Genomic DNA, 15,972 nt, shown 5'->3' with positions numbered 1-15,972 from the left:
AAATAGCGTGTCTTTTCGGGCCAGAGCCAAGATAACAGATGATGATAGACGAAAGACAGCAACACCCCGTCAGCCATCGCCGTGGACCTCAGTGGTAGCGAATTGTTGTGGCAGAGTAGATATTCGTACGCATTTTCTAAGCTCTGGAATGTATTTTTCGCGAGCGCTGTGACGACTGCAAGAAGCGTACACTGCAACAGCCTCCTTAGCTCAGGGGCAGAGCACTGGTCTTGTAAACCAGGGGTCGTGAGTTCGATTCTCACAGGGGGCAGCACAATTTTAAATGGGCCAATGTAATGCTTTGAACCGAAAATTTCAAAATAGCGTGTCTTTTCGGGCCAGAGCCAAGATAACAGATGATGATAGACGAAAGACAGCAACACCCCGTCAGCCATCGCCGTGGACCTCAGTGGTAGCGAATTGTTGTGGCAGAGTAGATATTCGTACGCATTTTTCTAAGCTCTGGAATGTATTTTTCGCGAGCGCTGTGACGACTGCAAGAAGCGTACACTGCAACAGCCTCCTTAGCTCAGGGGCAGAGCACTGGTCTTGTAAACCAGGGGTCGTGAGTTCGATTCTCACAGGGGCAGCACAATTTTTAAATGGGCCAATGTAATGCTTTGAACCGAAAATTTCAAAATAGCGTGTCTTTTCGGGCCAGAGCCAAGATAACAGATGATGATGAGACGAAGACAGCAACACCCCCGTCAGCCATCGCCGTGGACCTCAGATGGTAGCGAATTGTTGTGGCAGAGTAGATATTCGTACGCATTTTCTAAGCTCTGGAATGTATTTTTCCGCGAGCGCTGTGACGACTGCAAGAAGTGTACACTGCAACAGCCTCCATAGCCTCAGGGGCAGAGCACTGGTCTTGTAAACCAGGGTCGTGAGTTCGATTCTCACAGGGGGGCAGCAACAATTTTAAATGGGCCAATGTAATGCTTTGAACCGAAAATTTCAAAATAGCGTGTCTTTTCGGGGCCAGAGCCAAGATAACAGATGATGATAGACGAAAGACATTCAACACGCCCGTCAGCCATCGCCGTGGACCTCAGTGGTAGCGAATTGTTGTGGCAGAGTAGATATTCGTACGCATTTTCTAAGCTCTGGAATGTATTTTTCGCGAGCGCTGTGACGACTGCAAGAAGCGTACACTGCAACAGCCTCCTTAGCTCAGGGGCAGAGCACTGGTCTTGTAAACCAGGGGTCGTGAGTTCGATTCTCACAGGGGGCAGCACAATTTTTAAATGGGCCAATGTAATGCTTTGAACCGAAAATTTCAAAATAGCGTGTCTTTTCGGGCCAGAGCCAAGATAACAGATGATGATAGACGAAAGACAGCAACACCCCCGTCAGCCATCGCCGTGGACCTCAGTGGTAGCGAATTGTTGTGGCAGAGTAGATATTCGTACGCATTTTCTAAGCTCTGGAATGTATTTTTTCGCGAGCGCTGTGACGACTGCAAGAAGCGTACACTGCAACAGCCTCCTTAGCTCAGGGGCAGAGCACTGGTCTTGTAAACCAGGGGGTCGTGAGTTCGATTCTCACAGGGGGGCAGCACAATTTTAAATGGGCCAATGTAATGCTTTGAACCGAAAATTTCAAAATAGCGTGTCTTTTCGGGCCAGAGCCAAGATAACAGATGATGATAGACGAAAGACAGCAACACCCCGTCAGCCATCGCCGTGGACCTCAGTGGTAGCGAATTGTTGTGGCAGAGTAGATATTCGTACGCATTTTCTAAGCTCTGGAATGTATTTTTCGCGAGCGCTGTGACGACTGCAAGAAGCGTACACTGCAACAGCCTCCTTAGCTCAGGGGCAGAGCACTGGTCTTGTAAACCAGGGGTCGTGAGTTCGATTCTCACAGGGGGCAGCACAATTTTAAATGGGCCAATGTAATGCTTTGAACCGAAAATTTCAAAATAGCGTGTCTTTTCGGGCCAGAGCCAAGATAACAGATGATGATAGACGAAAGACAGCAACACCCCGTCAGCCATCGCCGTGGACCTCAGTGTAGCGAATTGTTGTGGCAGAGTAGATATTCGTACGCATTTTCTAAGCTCTGGAATGTATTTTTCGCGAGCGCTGTGGACGACTGCAAGAAGCGTACACTGCAACAGCCTCCTTAGCTCAGGGGCAGAGCACTGGTCTTGTAAACCAGGGGTCGTGAGTTCGATTCTCACAGGGGGCAGCACAATTTTAAATGGGCCAATGTAATGCTTTGAACCGAAAATTTCAAAATAGCGTGTCTTTTCGGGCCAGAGCCAAGATAACAGATGATGATAGACGAAAGACAGCAACACCCCGTCAGCCATCGCCGTGGACCTCAGTGGTAGCGGAATTGTTGTGGCAGAGTAGATATTCGTACGCATTTTCTAAGCTCTGGAATGTATTTTTCGCGAGCGCTGTGACGACTGCAAGAAGCGTACACTGCAACAGCCTCCTTAGCTCAGGGGCAGAGCACTGGTCTTGTAAACCAGGGGTCGTGAGTTCGATTCTCACAGGGGGCAGCACAATTTTAAATGGGCCAATGTAATGCTTTGAACCGAAAATTTCAAAATAGCGTGTCTTTTCGGGCCAGAGCCAAGATAACAGATGATGATAGACGAAAGACAGCAACACCCCGTCAGCCATCGCCGTGGACCTCAGTGGTAGCGAATTGTTGTGGCAGAGTAGATATTCGTACGCATTTTCTAAGCTCTGGAATGTATTTTTCGCGAGCGCTGTGACGACTGCAAGAAGCGTTACACTGCAACAGCCTCCTTAGCTCAGGGGCAGAGCACTGGTCTTGTAAACCAGGGGTCGTGAGTTCGATTCTCACAGGGGGCAGCACAATTTTAAATGGGCCAATGTAATGCTTTGAACCGAAAATTTCAAAATAGCGTGTCTTTTCGGGCCAGAGCCAAGATAACAGATGATGATAGACGAAAGACAGCAACACCCCCGTCAGCCATCGCCGTGGACCTCAGTGGTAGCGAATTGTTGTGGCAGAAGTAGATAATTCGTACGCATTTTCTAAGCTCTGGAATGTATTTTTCGCGAGCGCTGTGACGACTGCAAGAAGTGTACACTGCAACAGCCTCCTTAGCTCAGGGGCAGAGCACTGGTCTTGTAAACCAGGGGTCGTGAGTTCGATTCTCACAGGGGGCAGCACAATTTTAAATGGGCCAATGTAATGCTTTGAACCGAAAATTTCAAAATAGCGTGTCTTTTCGGGCCAGAGCCAAGATAACAGATGATGATAGACGAAAGACAGCAACACCCCGTCAGCCATCGCCGTGGACCTCAGTGGTAGCGAATTGTTGTGGCAGAGTAGATATTCGTACGCATTTTCTAAGCTCTGGAATGTATTTTTCGCGAGCGCTGTGACGACTGCAAGAAGCGTACACTGCAACAGCCTCCTTAGCTCAGGGGCAGAGCACTGGTCTTGTAAACCAGGGGTCGTGAGTTCGATTCTCACAGGGGGCAGCACAATTTTAAATGGGCCAATGTAATGCTTTGAACCGAAAATTTCAAAATAGCGTGTCTTTTCGGGCCAGAGCCAAGATAACAGATGATGATAGACGAAAGACAGCAACAACCCCGTCAGCCATCGCCGTGGACCTCAGTGGTAGCGAATTGTTGTGGCAGAGTAGATATTCGTACGCATTTTCTAAGCTCTGGAATGTATTTTTCGCGAGCGCTGTGACGACTGCAAGAAGCGTACACTGCAACAGCCTCCTTAGCTCAGGGGCAGAGCACTGGTCTTGTAAACCAGGGGTCGTGAGTTCGATTCTCACAGGGGGCAGCACAATTTTAAATGGGCCAATGTAATGCTTTGAACCGAAAATTTCAAAATAGCGTGTCTTTTCGGGCCAGAGCCAAGATAACAGATGATGATAGACGAAAGACAGCAACACCCCCGTCAGCCATCGCCGTGGACCTCAGTGGTAGCGAATTGTTGTGGCAGAGTAGATATTCGTACGCATTTTCTAAGCTCTGGAATGTATTTTTCGCGAGCGCTGTGACGACTGCAAGAAGCGTACACTGCAACAGCCTCCTTAGCTCAGGGGCAGAGCACTGGTCTTGTAAACCAGGGGTCGTGAGTTCGATTCTCACAGGGGGCAGCACAATTTTAAATGGGCCAATGTAATGCTTTGAACCGAAAAATTTCAAAATAGCGTGTCTTTTCGGGCCAGAGCCAAGATAACAGATGATGATAGACGAAAGACAGCAACACCCCGTCAGCCATCGCCGTGGACCTCAGTGGTAGCGAATTGTTGTGGCAGAGTAGATATTCGTACGCATTTTCTAAGCTCTGGAATGTATTTTTTCGCGAGCGCTGTGACGACTGCAAGAAGCGTACACTGCAACAGCCTCCTTAGCTCAGGGGCAGAGCACTGGTCTTGTAAACCAGGGGTCGTGAGTTCGATTCTCACAGGGGGCAGCACAATTTTAAATGGGCCAATGTAATGCTTTGAACCGAAAATTTCAAAATAGCGTGTCTTTTCGGGCCAGAGCCAAGATAACAGATGATGATAGACGAAAGACAGCAACACCCCGTCAGCCATCGCCGTGGACCTCAGTGGTAGCGAATTGTTGTGGCAGAGTAGATATTCGTACGCATTTTCTAAGCTCTGGAATGTATTTTTCGCGAGCGCTGTGACGACTGCAAGAAGCGTACACTGCAACAGCCTCCTTAGCTCAGGGGCAGAGCACTGGTCTTGTAAACCAGGGGTCGTGAGTTCGATTCTCACAGGGGGCAGCACAATTTTAAATGGGCCAATGTAATGCTTTGAACCGAAAATTTCAAAATAGCGTGTCTTTTCGGGCCAGAGCCAAGATAACAGATGATGATAGACGAAAGACAGCAACACCCCGTCAGCCATCGCCGTGGACCTCAGTGGTAGCGAATTGTTGTGGCAGAGTAGATATTCGTACGCATTTTCCTAAGCTCTGGAATGTATTTTTCGCGAGCGCTGTGACGACTGCAAGAAGCGTACACTGCAACAGCCTCCTTAGCTCAGGGGCAGAGCACTGGTCTTGTAAACCAGGGGTCGTGAGTTCGATTCTCACAGGGGGCAGCACAATTTTAAATGGGCCAATGTAATGCTTTGAACCGAAAATTTCAAATTAGCGTGTCTTTTCGGGCCAGAGCCAAGATAACAGATGATGATAGACGAAAGACAGCAACACCCCCCGTCAGCCATCGCCGTGGACCTCAGTGGTAGCGAATTGTTGTGGCAGAGTAGATATTCGTACGCATTTTCTAAGCTCTGGAATGTATTTTTCGCGAGCGCTGTGACGACTGCAAGAAGTGGTACACTGCAACAGCCTCCTTAGCTCAGGGGCAGAGACACTGGTCTTTGTAAACCAGGGGTCGTGAGTTCGATTCTCACAGGGGGCAGCACAATTTTAAATGGCCAATGTAATGCTTTGAACCGAAAATTTCAAAATAGCGTGTCTTTTCGGGCCAGAGCCAAGATAACAGATGATGATAGACGAAAGACAGCAACACCCCGTCAGCCATCGCCGTGGACCTCAGTGGTAGCGAATTGTTGTGGCAGAGTAGATATTCGTACGCATTTTCTAAGCTCTGGAATGTATTTTTCGCGAGCGCTGTGACGACTGCAAGAAGCGTACACTGCAACAGCCTCCTTAGCTCAGGGGCAGAGCACTGGTCTTGTAAACCAGGGTCGTGAGTTCGATTCTCACAGGGGGCAGCACAATTTTAAATGGGCCAATGTAATGCTTTGAACCGAAATTTCAAAATAGCGTGTCTTTTCGGGCCAGAGCCAAGATAACAGATGATGATAGACGAAAGACAGCAACACCCCGTCAGCCATCGCCGTGGACCTCAGTGGTAGCGAATTGTTGTGGCAGAGTAGATATTCGTACGCATTTTCTAAGCTCTGGAATGTATTTTTCGCGAGCGCTGTGACGACTGCAAGAAGCGTACACTGCAACAGCCTCCTTAGCTCAGGGGCAGAGCACTGGTCTTGTAAACCAGGGGTCGTGAGTTCGATTCTCACAGGGGGGCAGCACAATTTTAAATGGGCCAATGTAATGCTTTGAACCGAAAATTTCAAAATAGCGTGTCTTTTCGGGCCAGAGCCAAGATAAACAGATGATGATAGACGAAAGACAGCAACACCCCGTCAGCCATCGCCGTGGACCTCAGTGGTAGCGAATTGTTGTGGCAGAGTAGATATTCGTACGCATTTTCTAAGCTCTGGAATGTATTTTTCGCGAGCGCTGTGACGACTGCAAGAAGCGTACACTGCAAACAGCCTCCTTAGCTCAGGGGCAGAGCACTGGTCTTGTAAACCAGGGGTCGTGATTTCGATTCTCACAGGGGGCAGCACAATTTTAAATGGGCCAATGTAATGCTTTGAACCGAAAATTTCAAAATAGCGTGTCTTTTCGGGCCAGAGCCAAGATAACAGATGATGATTAGACGAAAGACAGCACACACCCGTCAGCCATCGCCGTGGACCTCAGTGGTAGCGAATTGTTGTGGCAGAGTAGATATTCGTACGCATTTTCTAAGCTCTGGAATGTATTTTTCGCGAGCGCTGTGACGACTGCAAGAAGCGTACACTGCAACAGCCTCCTTAGCTCGAGGGGCAGAGCACTGGTCTTGTAAACCAGGGGTCGTGAGTTCGATTCTCACAGGGGGCAGCACAATTTTAAAATGGGCCAATGTAATGCTTTGAACCGAAAATTTCAAAATAGCGTGTCTTTTCGGGCCAGAGCCAAGATAACAGATGATGATAGACGAAAGACAGCAACACCCCGTCAGCCATCGCCGTGGACCTCAGTGGTAGCGAATTGTTGTGGCAGAGTAGATATTCGTACGCATTTTCTAAGCTCTGGAATGTATTTTTTCGCGAGCGCTGTGACGACTGCAAGAAGCGTACACTGCAACAGCCTCCTTAGGCTCAGGGGCAGAGCACTGGTCTTGTAAACCAGGGGTCGTGAGTTTCGATTCTCACAGGGGGCAGCACAATTTTAAATGGGCCAATGTAATGCTTTGAACCGAAAATTTCAAAATAGCGTGTCTTTTCGGGCCAGAGCCAAGATAACAGATGATGATAGACGAAAGACAGCAACACCCCGTCAGCCATCGCCGTGGACCTCAGTGGTAGCGAATTGTTGTGCAGAGTAGATATTCGTACGCATTTTCTAAGCTCTGGAATGTATTTTTCGCGAGCGCTGTGACGACTGCAAGAAGCGTACACTGCAACAGCCTCCTTAGCTCAGGGGCAGAGCACTGGTCTTGTAACCAGGGGTCGTGAGTTCGATGATTCTCACAGGGGGCAGCACAATTTTAAATGGGCCAATGTAATGCTTTGAACCGAAAATTTCAAAATAGCGTGTCTTTTCGGGCCAGAGCCAAGATAACAGATGATGATAGACGAAAGACAGCAACACCCCGTCAGCCATCGCCGTGGACCTCAGTGGTAGCGAATTGTTGTGGCAGAGTAGATATTCGTACGCATTTTCTAAGCTCTGGAATGTATTTTTCGCGAGCGCTGTGACGACTGCAAGAAGCGTACACTGCAACAGCCTCCTTAGCTCAGGGGCAGAGCACTGGTCTTGTAAACCAGGGGTCGTGAGTTCGATTCTCACAGGGGGCAGCACAATTTTAAATGGGCCAATGTAATGCTTTGAACCGAAAATTTCAAAATAGCGTGTCTTTTCGGGCCAGAGCCAAGATAACAGATGATGATAGACGAAAGACAGCAACACCCCGTCAGCCATCGCCGTGGACCTCAGTGGTAGCGAATTGTTGTGGCAGAGTAGATATTCGTACGCATTTTCTAAGCTCTGGAATGTATTTTTCGCGAGCGCTGTGACGACTGCAAGAAGCGTACACTGCAACAGCCTCCTTAGCTCAGGGACAGAGCACTGGTCTTGTAAACCAGGGGTCGTGAGTTCGATTCTCACAGGGGGCAGCACAATTTTAAATGGGCCAATGTAATGCTTTGAACCGAAAATTTCAAAATAGCGTGTCTTTTCGGGCCAGAGCCAAGATAACAGATGATGATAGACGAAAGACAGCAACACCCCGTCAGCCATCGCCGTGGACCTCAGTGGTAGCGAATTGTTGTGGCAGAGTAGATATTCGTACGCATTTTCTAAGCTCTGGAATGTATTTTTCGCGAGCGCTGTGACGACTGCAAGAAGCGTACACTGCAACAGCCTCCTTAGCTCAGGGGCAGAGCACTGGTCTTGTAAACCAGGGGTCGTGAGTTCGATTCTCACAGGGGGCAGCACAATTTTAAATGGGCCAATGTAATGCTTTGAACCGAAAATTTCAAAATAGCGTGTCTTTTCGGGCCAGAGCCAAGATAACAGATGATGATAGACGAAAGACAGCAACACCCCGTCAGCCATCGCCGTGGACCTCAGTGGTAGCGAATTGTTGTGGCAGAGTAGATTTTCGTACGCATTTTCTAAGCTCTGGAATGTATTTTTCGCGAGCGCTGTGACGACTGCAAGAAGCGTACACTGCAACAGCCTCCTTAGCTCAGGGGCAGAGCACTGGTCTTGTAAACCAGGGGTCGTGAGTTCGATTCTCACAGGGGGCAGCACAATTTTAAATGGGCCAATGTAATGCTTTGAACCGAAAATTTCAAAATAGCGTGTCTTTTCGGGCCAGAGCCAAGATAACAGATGATGATAGACGAAAGACAGCAACACCCCGTCAGCCATCGCCGTGGACCTCAGTGGTAGCGAATTGTTGTGGCAGAGTAGATATTCGTACGCATTTTCTAAGCTCTGGAATGTATTTTTCGCGAGCGCTGTGACGACTGCAAGAAGTGTACACTGCAACAGCCTCCTTAGCTCAGGGGCAGAGCACTGGTCTTGTAAACCAGGGGTCGTGAGTTCGATTCTCACAGGGGGCAGCACAATTTTAAATGGGCCAATGTAATGCTTTGAACCGAAAATTTCAAAATAGCGTGTCTTTTCGGGCCAGAGCCAAGATAACAGATGATGATAGACGAAAGACAGCAACACCCCGTCAGCCATCGCCGTGGACCTCAGTGGTAGCGAATTGTTGTGGCAGAGTAGATATTCGTACGCATTTTCTAAGCTCTGGAATGTATTTTTCGCGAGCGCTGTGACGACTGCAAGAAGTGTACACTGCAACAGCCTCCTTAGCTCAGGGGCAGAGCACTGGTCTTGTAAACCAGGGGTCGTGAGTTCGATTCTCACAGGGGGCAGCACAATTTTAAATGGGCCAATGTAATGCTTTGAACCGAAAATTTCAAAATAGCGTGTCTTTTCGGGCCAGAGCCAAGATAACAGATGATGATAGACGAAAGACAGCAACACCCCGTCAGCCATCGCCGTAGACCTCAGTGGTAGCGAATTGTTGTGGCAGAGTAGATATTCGTACGCATTTTCTAAGCTCTGGAATGTATTTTTCGCGAGCGCTGTGACGACTGCAAGAAGTGTACACTGCAACAGCCTCCTTAGCTCAGGGGCAGAGCACTGGTCTTGTAAACCAGGGGTCGTGAGTTCGATTCTCACAGGGGGCAGCACAATTTTAAATGGGCCAATGTAATGCTTTGAACCGAAAATTTCAAAATAGCGTGTCTTTTCGGGCCAGAGCCAAGATAACAGATGATGATAGACGAAAGACAGCAACACCCCGTCAGCCATCGCCGTGGACCTCAGTGGTAGCGAATTGTTGTGGCAGAGTAGATATTCGTACGCATTTTCTAAGCTCTGGAATGTATTTTTCGCGAGCGCTGTGACGACTGCAAGAAGCGTACACTGCAACAGCCTCCTTAGCTCAGGGGCAGAGCACTGGTCTTGTAAACCAGGGGTCGTGAGTTCGATTCTCACAGGGGGCAGCACAATTTTAAATGGGCCAATGTAATGCTTTGAACCGAAAATTTCAAAATAGCGTGTCTTTTCGGGCCAGAGCCAAGATAACAGATGATGATAGACGAAAGACAGCAACACCCCGTCAGCCATCGCCGTGGACCTCAGTGGTAGCGAATTGTTGTGGCAGAGTAGATATTCGTACGCATTTTCTAAGCTCTGGAATGTATTTTTCGCGAGCGCTGTGACGACTGCAAGAAGCGTACACTGCAACAGCCTCCTTAGCTCAGGGGCAGAGCACTGGTCTTGTAAACCAGGGGTCGTGAGTTCGATTCTCACAGGGGGCAGCACAATTTTAAATGGGCCAATGTAATGCTTTGAACCGAAAATTTCAAAATAGCGTGTCTTTTCGGGCCAGAGCCAAGATAACAGATGATGATAGACGAAAGACAGCAACACCCCGTCAGCCATCGCCGTGGACCTCAGTGGTAGCGAATTGTTGTGGCAGAGTAGATATTCGTACGCATTTTCTAAGCTCTGGAATGTATTTTTCGCGAGCGCTGTGACGACTGCAAGAAGCGTACACTGCAACAGCCTCCTTAGCTCAGGGGCAGAGCACTGGTCTTGTAAACCAGGGGTCGTGAGTTCGATTCTCACAGGGGGCAGCACAATTTTAAATGGGCGAATGTAATGCTTTTAACCGAAAATTTCAAAATAGCGTGTCTTTTCGGGCCAGAGCCAAGATAACAGATGATGATAGACGAAAGACAGCAACACCCCGTCAGCCATCGCCGTGGACCTCAGTGGTAGCGAATTGTTGTGGCAGAGTAGATATTCGTACGCATTTTCTAAGCTCTGGAATGTATTTTTCGCGAGCGCTGTGACGACTGCAAGAAGTGTACACTGCAACAGCCTCCTTAGCTCAGGGGCAGAGCACTGGTCTTGTAAACCAGGGGTCGTGAGTTCGATTCTCACAGGGGGCAGCACAATTTTAAATGGGCCAATGTAATGCTTTGAACCGAAAATTTCAAAATAGCGTGTCTTTTCGGGCCAGAGCCAAGATAACAGATGATGATAGACGAAAGACAGCAACACCCCGTCAGCCATCGCCGTGGACCTCAGTGGTAGCGAATTGTTGTGGCAGAGTAGATATTCGTACGCATTTTCTAAGCTCTGGAATGTATTTTTCGCGAGCGCTGTGACGACTGCAAGAAGTGTACACTGCAACAGCCTCCTTAGCTCAGGGGCAGAGCACTGGTCTTGTAAACCAGGGGTCATGAGTTCGATTCTCACAGGGGGCAGCACAATTTTAAATGGGCCAATGTAATGCTTTGAACCGAAAATTTCAAAATAGCGTGTCTTTTCGGGCCAGAGCCAAGATAACAGATGATGATAGACGAAAGACAGCAACACCCCGTCAGCCATCGCCGTGGACCTCAGTGGTAGCGAATTGTTGTGGCAGAGTAGATATTCGTACGCATTTTCTAAGCTCTGGAATGTATTTTTCGCGAGCGCTGTGACGACTGCAAGAAGCGTACACTGCAACAGCCTCCTTAGCTCAGGGGCAGAGCACTGGTCTTGTAAACCAGGGGTCGTCTTGTAAACCAGGGGTCGTGAGTTCGATTCTCACAGGGGGCAGCACAATTTTAAATGGGCCAATGTAATGCTTTGAACCGAAAATTTCAAAATAGCGTGTCTTTTCGGGCCAGAGCCAAGATAACAGATGATGATAGACGAAAGACAGCAACACCCCGTCAGCCATCGCCGTGGACCTCAGTGGTAGCGAATTGTTGTGGCAGAGTAGATATTCGTACGCATTTTCTAAGCTCTGGAATGTAATTTTCGCGAGCGCTGTGACGACTGCAAGAAGCGTACACTGCAACAGCCTCCTTAGCTCAGGGGCAGAGCACTGGTCTTGTAAACCAGGGGTCGTGAGTTCGATTCTCACAGGAGGCAGCACAATTTTAAATGGGCCAATGTAATGCTTTGAACCGAAAATTTCAAAATAGCGTGTCTTTTCGGGCCAGAGCCAAGATAACAGATGATGATAGACGAAAGACAGCAACACCCCGTCAGCCATCGCCGTGGACCTCAGTGGTAGCGAATTGTTGTGGCAGAGTAGATATTCGTACGCATTTTCTAAGCTCTGGAATGTATTTTTCGCGAGCGCTGTGACGACTGCAAGAAGTGTACACTGCAACAGCCTCCTTAGCTCAGGGGCAGAGCACTGGTCTTGTAAACCAGGGGTCGTGAGTTCGATTCTCACAGGGGGCAGCACAATTTTAAATGGGCCAATGTAATGCTTTGAACCGAAAATTTCAAAATAGCGTGTCTTTTCGGGCCAGAGCCAAGATAACAGATGATGATAGACGAAAGACAGCAACACCCCGTCAGCCATCGCCGTGGACCTCAGTGGTAGCGAATTGTTGTGGCAGAGTAGATATTCGTACGCATTTTCTAAGCTCTGGAATGTATTTTTCGCGAGCGCTGTGACGACTGCAAGAAGTGTACACTGCAACAGCCTCCTTAGCTCAGGGGCAGAGCACTGGTCTTGTAAACCAGGGGTCGTGAGTTCGATTCTCACAGGGGGCAGCACAATTTTAAATGGGCCAATGTAATGCTTTGAACCGAAAATTTCAAAATAGCGTGTCTTTTCGGGCCAGAGCCAAGATAACAGATGATGATAGACGAAAGACAGCAACACCCCGTCAGCCATCGCCGTGGACCTCAGTGGTAGCGAATTGTTGTGGCAGAGTAGATATTCGTACGCATTTTCTAAGCTCTGGAATGTATTTCTCGCGAGCGCTGTGACGACTGCAAGAAGCGTACACTGCAACAGCCTCAGCTCAGGGGCAGAGCACTGGTCTTGTAAACCAGGGGTCGTGAGTTCGATTCTCACAGGGGGCAGCACAATTTTAAATGGGCCAATGTAATGCTTTGAACCGAAAATTTCAAAATAGCGTGTCTTTTCGGGCCAGAGCCAAGATAACAGATGATGATAGACGAAAGACAGCAACACCCCGTCAGCCATCGCCGTGGACCTCAGTGGTAGCGAATTGTTGTGGCAGAGTAGATATTCGTACGCATTTTCTAAGCTCTGGAATGTATTTTTCGCGAGCGCTGTGACGACTGCAAGAAGCGTACACTGCAACAGCCTCCTTAGCTCAGGGGCAGAGCACTGGTCTTGTAAACCAGGGGTCGTGAGTTCGATTCTCACAGGGGGCAGCACAATTTTAAATGGGCCAATGTAATGCTTTGAACCGAAAATTTCAAAATAGCGTGTCTTTTCGGGCCAGAGCCAAGATAACAGATGATGATAGACGAAAGACAGCAACACCCCGTCAGCCATCGCCGTGGACCTCAGTGGTAGCGAATTGTTGTGGCAGAGTAGATATTCGTACGCATTTTCTAAGCTCTGGAATGTATTTTTCGCGAGCGCTGTGACGACTGCAAGAAGTGTACACTGCAACAGCCTCCTTAGCTCAGGGGCAGAGCACTGGTCTTGTAAACCAGGGGTCGTGAGTTCGATTCTCACAGGGGGCAGCACAATTTTAAATGGGCCAATGTAATGCTTTGAACCGAAAATTTCAAAATAGCGTGTCTTTTCGGGCCAGAGCCAAGATAACAGATGATGATAGACGAAAGACAGCAACACCCCGTCAGCCATCGCCGTGGACCTCAGTGGTAGCGAATTGTTGTGGCAGAGTAGATATTCGTACGCATTTTCTAAGCTCTGGAATGTATTTTTCGCGAGCGCTGTGACGACTGCAAGAAGCGTACACTGCAACAGCCTCCTTAGCTCAGGGGCAGAGCACTGGTCTTGTAAACCAGGGTCGTGAGTTCGATTCTCACAGGGGGCAGCACAATTTTAAATGGGCCAATGTAATGCTTTGAACCGAAAATTTCAAAATAGCGTGTCTTTTCGGGCCAGAGCCAAGATAACAGATGATGATAGACGAAAGACAGCAACACCCCGTCAGCCATCGCCGTGGACCTCAGTGGTAGCGAATTGTTGTGGCAGAGTAGATATTCGTACGCATTTTCTAAGCTCTGGAATGTATTTTTCGCGAGCGCTGTGACGACTGCAAGAAGTGTACACTGCAACAGCCTCCTTAGCTCAGGGGCAGAGCACTGGTCTTGTAAACCAGGGGTCGTGAGTTCGATTCTCACAGGGGGCAGCACAATTTTAAATGGGCCAATGTAATGCTTTGAACCGAAAATTTCAAAATAGCGTGTCTTTTCGGGCCAGAGCCAAGATAACAGATGATGATAGACGAAAGACAGCAACACCCCGTCAGCCATCGCCGTGGACCTCAGTGGTAGCGAATTGTTGTGGCAGAGTAGATATTCGTACGCATTTTCTAAGCTCTGGAATGTATTTTTCGCGAGCGCTGTGACGACTGCAAGAAGTGTACACTGCAACAGCCTCCTTAGCTCAGGGGCAGAGCACTGGTCTTGTAAACCAGGGGTCGTGAGTTCGATTCTCACAGGGGGCAGCACAATTTTAAATGGGCCAATGTAATGCTTTGAACCGAAAATTTCAAAATAGCGTGTCTTTTCGGGCCAGAGCCAAGATAACAGATGATGATAGACGAAAGACAGCAACACCCCGTCAGCCATCGCCGTGGACCTCAGTGGTAGCGAATTGTTGTGGCAGAGTAGATATTCGTACGCATTTTCTAAGCTCTGGAATGTATTTTTCGCGAGCGCTGTGACGACTGCAAGAAGCGTACACTGCAACAGCCTCAGCTCAGGGGCAGAGCACTGGTCTTGTAAACCAGGGGTCGTGAGTTCGATTCTCACAGGGGGCAGCACAATTTTAAATGGGCCAATGTAATGCTTTGAACCGAAAATTTCAAAATAGCGTGTCTTTTCGGGCCAGAGCCAAGATAACAGATGATGATAGACGAAAGACAGCAACACCCCGTCAGCCATCGCCGTGGACCTCAGTGGTAGCGAATTGTTGTGGCAGAGTAGATATTCGTACGCATTTTCTAAGCTCTGGAATGTATTTTTCGCGAGCGCTGTGACGACTGCAAGAAGCGTACACTGCAACAGCCTCCTTAGCTCAGGGGCAGAGCACTGGTCTTGTAAACCAGGGGTCGTGAGTTCGATTCTCACAGGGGGCAGCACAATTTTAAATGGGCCAATGTAATGCTTTGAACCGAAAATTTCAAAATAGCGTGTCTTTTCGGGCCAGAGCCAAGATAACAGATGATGATAGACGAAAGACAGCAACACCCCGTCAGCCATCGCCGTGGACCTCAGTGGTAGCGAATTGTTGTGGCAGAGTAGATATTCGTACGCATTTTCTAAGCTCTGGAATGTATTTTTCGCGAGCGCTGTGACAACTGCAAGAAGTGTACACTGCAACAGCCTCCTTAGCTCAGGGGCAGAGCACTGGTCTTGTAAACCAGGGGTCGTGAGTTCGATTCTCACAGGGGGCAGCACAATTTTAAATGGGCCAATGTAATGCTTTGAACCGAAAATTTCAAAATAGCGTGTCTTTTCGGGCCAGAGCCAAGATAACAGATGATGATAGACGAAAGACAGCAACACCCCGTCAGCCATCGCCGTGGACCTCAGTGGTAGCGAATTGTTGTGGCAGAGTAGATATTCGTACGCATTTTCTAAGCTCTGGAATGTATTTTTCGCGAGCGCTGTGACGACTGCAAGAAGCGTACACTGCAACAGCCTCCTTAGCTCAGGGGCAGAGCACTGGTCTTGTAAACCAGGGGTCGTGAGTTCGATTCTCACAGGGGGCAGCACAATTTTAAATGGGCCAATGTAATGCTTTGAACCGAAAATTTCAAAATAGCGTGTCTTTTCGGGCCAGAGCCAAGATAACAGATGATGATAGACGAAAGACAGCAACACCCCGTCAGCCATCGCCGTGGACCTCAGTGGTAGCGAATTGTTGTGGCAGAGTAGATATTCGTACGCATTTTCTAAGCTCTGGAATGTATTTTTCGCGAGCGCTGTGACGACTGCAAGAAGTGTACACTGCAACAGCCTCCTTAGCTCAGGGGCAGAGCACTGGTCTTGTAAACCAGGGGTCGTGAGTTCGATTCTCACAGGGGGCAGCACAATTTTAAATGGGCCAATGTAATGCTTTGAACCGAAAATTTCAAAATAGCGTGTCTTTTCGGGCCAG

The 15,972-nt window shown here is 48.6% G+C and overlaps 46 non-coding genes across 46 annotated transcripts; all 46 read left to right on the top strand.

The window, feature by feature from the left end:
* The first annotated feature begins 199 nt into the window (after positions 1–199).
* Trnat-ugu (transfer RNA threonine (anticodon UGU)) lies at positions 200–271 on the top strand. Its single transcript has one exon. It is a non-coding gene; the product is annotated as a tRNA-Thr (tRNA).
* Positions 272–518: 247 nt separating this feature from the next.
* Trnat-ugu (transfer RNA threonine (anticodon UGU)) lies at positions 519–592 on the top strand. Its single transcript has one exon. It is a non-coding gene; the product is annotated as a tRNA-Thr (tRNA).
* Positions 593–839: 247 nt separating this feature from the next.
* Positions 840–912, top strand: Trnat-ugu (transfer RNA threonine (anticodon UGU)). Its single transcript has one exon. It is a non-coding gene; the product is annotated as a tRNA-Thr (tRNA).
* A 250-nt stretch (positions 913–1,162) lies between these two features.
* On the top strand, positions 1,163–1,234 carry Trnat-ugu (transfer RNA threonine (anticodon UGU)). The gene has a single exon. It is a non-coding gene; the product is annotated as a tRNA-Thr (tRNA).
* A 249-nt stretch (positions 1,235–1,483) lies between these two features.
* Positions 1,484–1,557, top strand: Trnat-ugu (transfer RNA threonine (anticodon UGU)). The gene has a single exon. It is a non-coding gene; the product is annotated as a tRNA-Thr (tRNA).
* Positions 1,558–1,803: 246 nt separating this feature from the next.
* Trnat-ugu (transfer RNA threonine (anticodon UGU)) lies at positions 1,804–1,875 on the top strand. The gene has a single exon. It is a non-coding gene; the product is annotated as a tRNA-Thr (tRNA).
* A 246-nt stretch (positions 1,876–2,121) lies between these two features.
* Positions 2,122–2,193, top strand: Trnat-ugu (transfer RNA threonine (anticodon UGU)). Its single transcript has one exon. It is a non-coding gene; the product is annotated as a tRNA-Thr (tRNA).
* A 247-nt stretch (positions 2,194–2,440) lies between these two features.
* Trnat-ugu (transfer RNA threonine (anticodon UGU)) lies at positions 2,441–2,512 on the top strand. The gene has a single exon. It is a non-coding gene; the product is annotated as a tRNA-Thr (tRNA).
* A 247-nt stretch (positions 2,513–2,759) lies between these two features.
* Positions 2,760–2,831, top strand: Trnat-ugu (transfer RNA threonine (anticodon UGU)). The gene has a single exon. It is a non-coding gene; the product is annotated as a tRNA-Thr (tRNA).
* A 249-nt stretch (positions 2,832–3,080) lies between these two features.
* Positions 3,081–3,152, top strand: Trnat-ugu (transfer RNA threonine (anticodon UGU)). The gene has a single exon. It is a non-coding gene; the product is annotated as a tRNA-Thr (tRNA).
* Positions 3,153–3,398: 246 nt separating this feature from the next.
* Trnat-ugu (transfer RNA threonine (anticodon UGU)) lies at positions 3,399–3,470 on the top strand. Its single transcript has one exon. It is a non-coding gene; the product is annotated as a tRNA-Thr (tRNA).
* A 247-nt stretch (positions 3,471–3,717) lies between these two features.
* Trnat-ugu (transfer RNA threonine (anticodon UGU)) lies at positions 3,718–3,789 on the top strand. Its single transcript has one exon. It is a non-coding gene; the product is annotated as a tRNA-Thr (tRNA).
* A 247-nt stretch (positions 3,790–4,036) lies between these two features.
* Positions 4,037–4,108, top strand: Trnat-ugu (transfer RNA threonine (anticodon UGU)). The gene has a single exon. It is a non-coding gene; the product is annotated as a tRNA-Thr (tRNA).
* Positions 4,109–4,356: 248 nt separating this feature from the next.
* Trnat-ugu (transfer RNA threonine (anticodon UGU)) lies at positions 4,357–4,428 on the top strand. The gene has a single exon. It is a non-coding gene; the product is annotated as a tRNA-Thr (tRNA).
* A 246-nt stretch (positions 4,429–4,674) lies between these two features.
* Positions 4,675–4,746, top strand: Trnat-ugu (transfer RNA threonine (anticodon UGU)). The gene has a single exon. It is a non-coding gene; the product is annotated as a tRNA-Thr (tRNA).
* A 247-nt stretch (positions 4,747–4,993) lies between these two features.
* Trnat-ugu (transfer RNA threonine (anticodon UGU)) lies at positions 4,994–5,065 on the top strand. The gene has a single exon. It is a non-coding gene; the product is annotated as a tRNA-Thr (tRNA).
* Positions 5,066–5,633: 568 nt separating this feature from the next.
* On the top strand, positions 5,634–5,704 carry Trnat-ugu (transfer RNA threonine (anticodon UGU)). The gene has a single exon. It is a non-coding gene; the product is annotated as a tRNA-Thr (tRNA).
* A 245-nt stretch (positions 5,705–5,949) lies between these two features.
* Trnat-ugu (transfer RNA threonine (anticodon UGU)) lies at positions 5,950–6,022 on the top strand. Its single transcript has one exon. It is a non-coding gene; the product is annotated as a tRNA-Thr (tRNA).
* Positions 6,023–6,270: 248 nt separating this feature from the next.
* On the top strand, positions 6,271–6,342 carry Trnat-ugu (transfer RNA threonine (anticodon UGU)). The gene has a single exon. It is a non-coding gene; the product is annotated as a tRNA-Thr (tRNA).
* A 247-nt stretch (positions 6,343–6,589) lies between these two features.
* Trnat-ugu (transfer RNA threonine (anticodon UGU)) lies at positions 6,590–6,662 on the top strand. The gene has a single exon. It is a non-coding gene; the product is annotated as a tRNA-Thr (tRNA).
* Positions 6,663–6,910: 248 nt separating this feature from the next.
* Trnat-ugu (transfer RNA threonine (anticodon UGU)) lies at positions 6,911–6,984 on the top strand. The gene has a single exon. It is a non-coding gene; the product is annotated as a tRNA-Thr (tRNA).
* A 565-nt stretch (positions 6,985–7,549) lies between these two features.
* Positions 7,550–7,621, top strand: Trnat-ugu (transfer RNA threonine (anticodon UGU)). The gene has a single exon. It is a non-coding gene; the product is annotated as a tRNA-Thr (tRNA).
* A 246-nt stretch (positions 7,622–7,867) lies between these two features.
* Trnat-ugu (transfer RNA threonine (anticodon UGU)) lies at positions 7,868–7,939 on the top strand. The gene has a single exon. It is a non-coding gene; the product is annotated as a tRNA-Thr (tRNA).
* A 246-nt stretch (positions 7,940–8,185) lies between these two features.
* Positions 8,186–8,257, top strand: Trnat-ugu (transfer RNA threonine (anticodon UGU)). The gene has a single exon. It is a non-coding gene; the product is annotated as a tRNA-Thr (tRNA).
* A 246-nt stretch (positions 8,258–8,503) lies between these two features.
* On the top strand, positions 8,504–8,575 carry Trnat-ugu (transfer RNA threonine (anticodon UGU)). Its single transcript has one exon. It is a non-coding gene; the product is annotated as a tRNA-Thr (tRNA).
* Positions 8,576–8,821: 246 nt separating this feature from the next.
* On the top strand, positions 8,822–8,893 carry Trnat-ugu (transfer RNA threonine (anticodon UGU)). Its single transcript has one exon. It is a non-coding gene; the product is annotated as a tRNA-Thr (tRNA).
* A 246-nt stretch (positions 8,894–9,139) lies between these two features.
* Positions 9,140–9,211, top strand: Trnat-ugu (transfer RNA threonine (anticodon UGU)). The gene has a single exon. It is a non-coding gene; the product is annotated as a tRNA-Thr (tRNA).
* A 246-nt stretch (positions 9,212–9,457) lies between these two features.
* Positions 9,458–9,529, top strand: Trnat-ugu (transfer RNA threonine (anticodon UGU)). Its single transcript has one exon. It is a non-coding gene; the product is annotated as a tRNA-Thr (tRNA).
* A 246-nt stretch (positions 9,530–9,775) lies between these two features.
* Trnat-ugu (transfer RNA threonine (anticodon UGU)) lies at positions 9,776–9,847 on the top strand. The gene has a single exon. It is a non-coding gene; the product is annotated as a tRNA-Thr (tRNA).
* Positions 9,848–10,093: 246 nt separating this feature from the next.
* Trnat-ugu (transfer RNA threonine (anticodon UGU)) lies at positions 10,094–10,165 on the top strand. The gene has a single exon. It is a non-coding gene; the product is annotated as a tRNA-Thr (tRNA).
* Positions 10,166–10,411: 246 nt separating this feature from the next.
* Trnat-ugu (transfer RNA threonine (anticodon UGU)) lies at positions 10,412–10,483 on the top strand. The gene has a single exon. It is a non-coding gene; the product is annotated as a tRNA-Thr (tRNA).
* A 246-nt stretch (positions 10,484–10,729) lies between these two features.
* Trnat-ugu (transfer RNA threonine (anticodon UGU)) lies at positions 10,730–10,801 on the top strand. Its single transcript has one exon. It is a non-coding gene; the product is annotated as a tRNA-Thr (tRNA).
* A 246-nt stretch (positions 10,802–11,047) lies between these two features.
* Positions 11,048–11,119, top strand: Trnat-ugu (transfer RNA threonine (anticodon UGU)). The gene has a single exon. It is a non-coding gene; the product is annotated as a tRNA-Thr (tRNA).
* Positions 11,120–11,365: 246 nt separating this feature from the next.
* Positions 11,366–11,456, top strand: Trnat-ugu (transfer RNA threonine (anticodon UGU)). The gene is given in 2 exon segments: positions 11,366–11,401; positions 11,421–11,456. It is a non-coding gene; the product is annotated as a tRNA-Thr (tRNA).
* A 246-nt stretch (positions 11,457–11,702) lies between these two features.
* On the top strand, positions 11,703–11,774 carry Trnat-ugu (transfer RNA threonine (anticodon UGU)). Its single transcript has one exon. It is a non-coding gene; the product is annotated as a tRNA-Thr (tRNA).
* Positions 11,775–12,020: 246 nt separating this feature from the next.
* On the top strand, positions 12,021–12,092 carry Trnat-ugu (transfer RNA threonine (anticodon UGU)). Its single transcript has one exon. It is a non-coding gene; the product is annotated as a tRNA-Thr (tRNA).
* A 246-nt stretch (positions 12,093–12,338) lies between these two features.
* Trnat-ugu (transfer RNA threonine (anticodon UGU)) lies at positions 12,339–12,410 on the top strand. Its single transcript has one exon. It is a non-coding gene; the product is annotated as a tRNA-Thr (tRNA).
* A 561-nt stretch (positions 12,411–12,971) lies between these two features.
* Trnat-ugu (transfer RNA threonine (anticodon UGU)) lies at positions 12,972–13,043 on the top strand. The gene has a single exon. It is a non-coding gene; the product is annotated as a tRNA-Thr (tRNA).
* A 246-nt stretch (positions 13,044–13,289) lies between these two features.
* Trnat-ugu (transfer RNA threonine (anticodon UGU)) lies at positions 13,290–13,361 on the top strand. Its single transcript has one exon. It is a non-coding gene; the product is annotated as a tRNA-Thr (tRNA).
* Positions 13,362–13,607: 246 nt separating this feature from the next.
* On the top strand, positions 13,608–13,678 carry Trnat-ugu (transfer RNA threonine (anticodon UGU)). Its single transcript has one exon. It is a non-coding gene; the product is annotated as a tRNA-Thr (tRNA).
* Positions 13,679–13,924: 246 nt separating this feature from the next.
* Trnat-ugu (transfer RNA threonine (anticodon UGU)) lies at positions 13,925–13,996 on the top strand. The gene has a single exon. It is a non-coding gene; the product is annotated as a tRNA-Thr (tRNA).
* A 246-nt stretch (positions 13,997–14,242) lies between these two features.
* Positions 14,243–14,314, top strand: Trnat-ugu (transfer RNA threonine (anticodon UGU)). The gene has a single exon. It is a non-coding gene; the product is annotated as a tRNA-Thr (tRNA).
* A 561-nt stretch (positions 14,315–14,875) lies between these two features.
* Positions 14,876–14,947, top strand: Trnat-ugu (transfer RNA threonine (anticodon UGU)). Its single transcript has one exon. It is a non-coding gene; the product is annotated as a tRNA-Thr (tRNA).
* A 246-nt stretch (positions 14,948–15,193) lies between these two features.
* Trnat-ugu (transfer RNA threonine (anticodon UGU)) lies at positions 15,194–15,265 on the top strand. Its single transcript has one exon. It is a non-coding gene; the product is annotated as a tRNA-Thr (tRNA).
* A 246-nt stretch (positions 15,266–15,511) lies between these two features.
* Positions 15,512–15,583, top strand: Trnat-ugu (transfer RNA threonine (anticodon UGU)). The gene has a single exon. It is a non-coding gene; the product is annotated as a tRNA-Thr (tRNA).
* Positions 15,584–15,829: 246 nt separating this feature from the next.
* On the top strand, positions 15,830–15,901 carry Trnat-ugu (transfer RNA threonine (anticodon UGU)). Its single transcript has one exon. It is a non-coding gene; the product is annotated as a tRNA-Thr (tRNA).
* Positions 15,902–15,972: the final 71 nt, after the last annotated feature.

This window comes from Schistocerca cancellata, chromosome 1 (assembly GCF_023864275.1).
Source record: "Schistocerca cancellata isolate TAMUIC-IGC-003103 chromosome 1, iqSchCanc2.1, whole genome shotgun sequence".
Lineage (NCBI taxonomy): Eukaryota > Metazoa > Arthropoda > Insecta > Orthoptera > Acrididae > Schistocerca > Schistocerca cancellata.
Note: the sequence above shows the minus strand (reverse complement) of the source record. Positions and strands in the feature narration are given on the sequence as shown.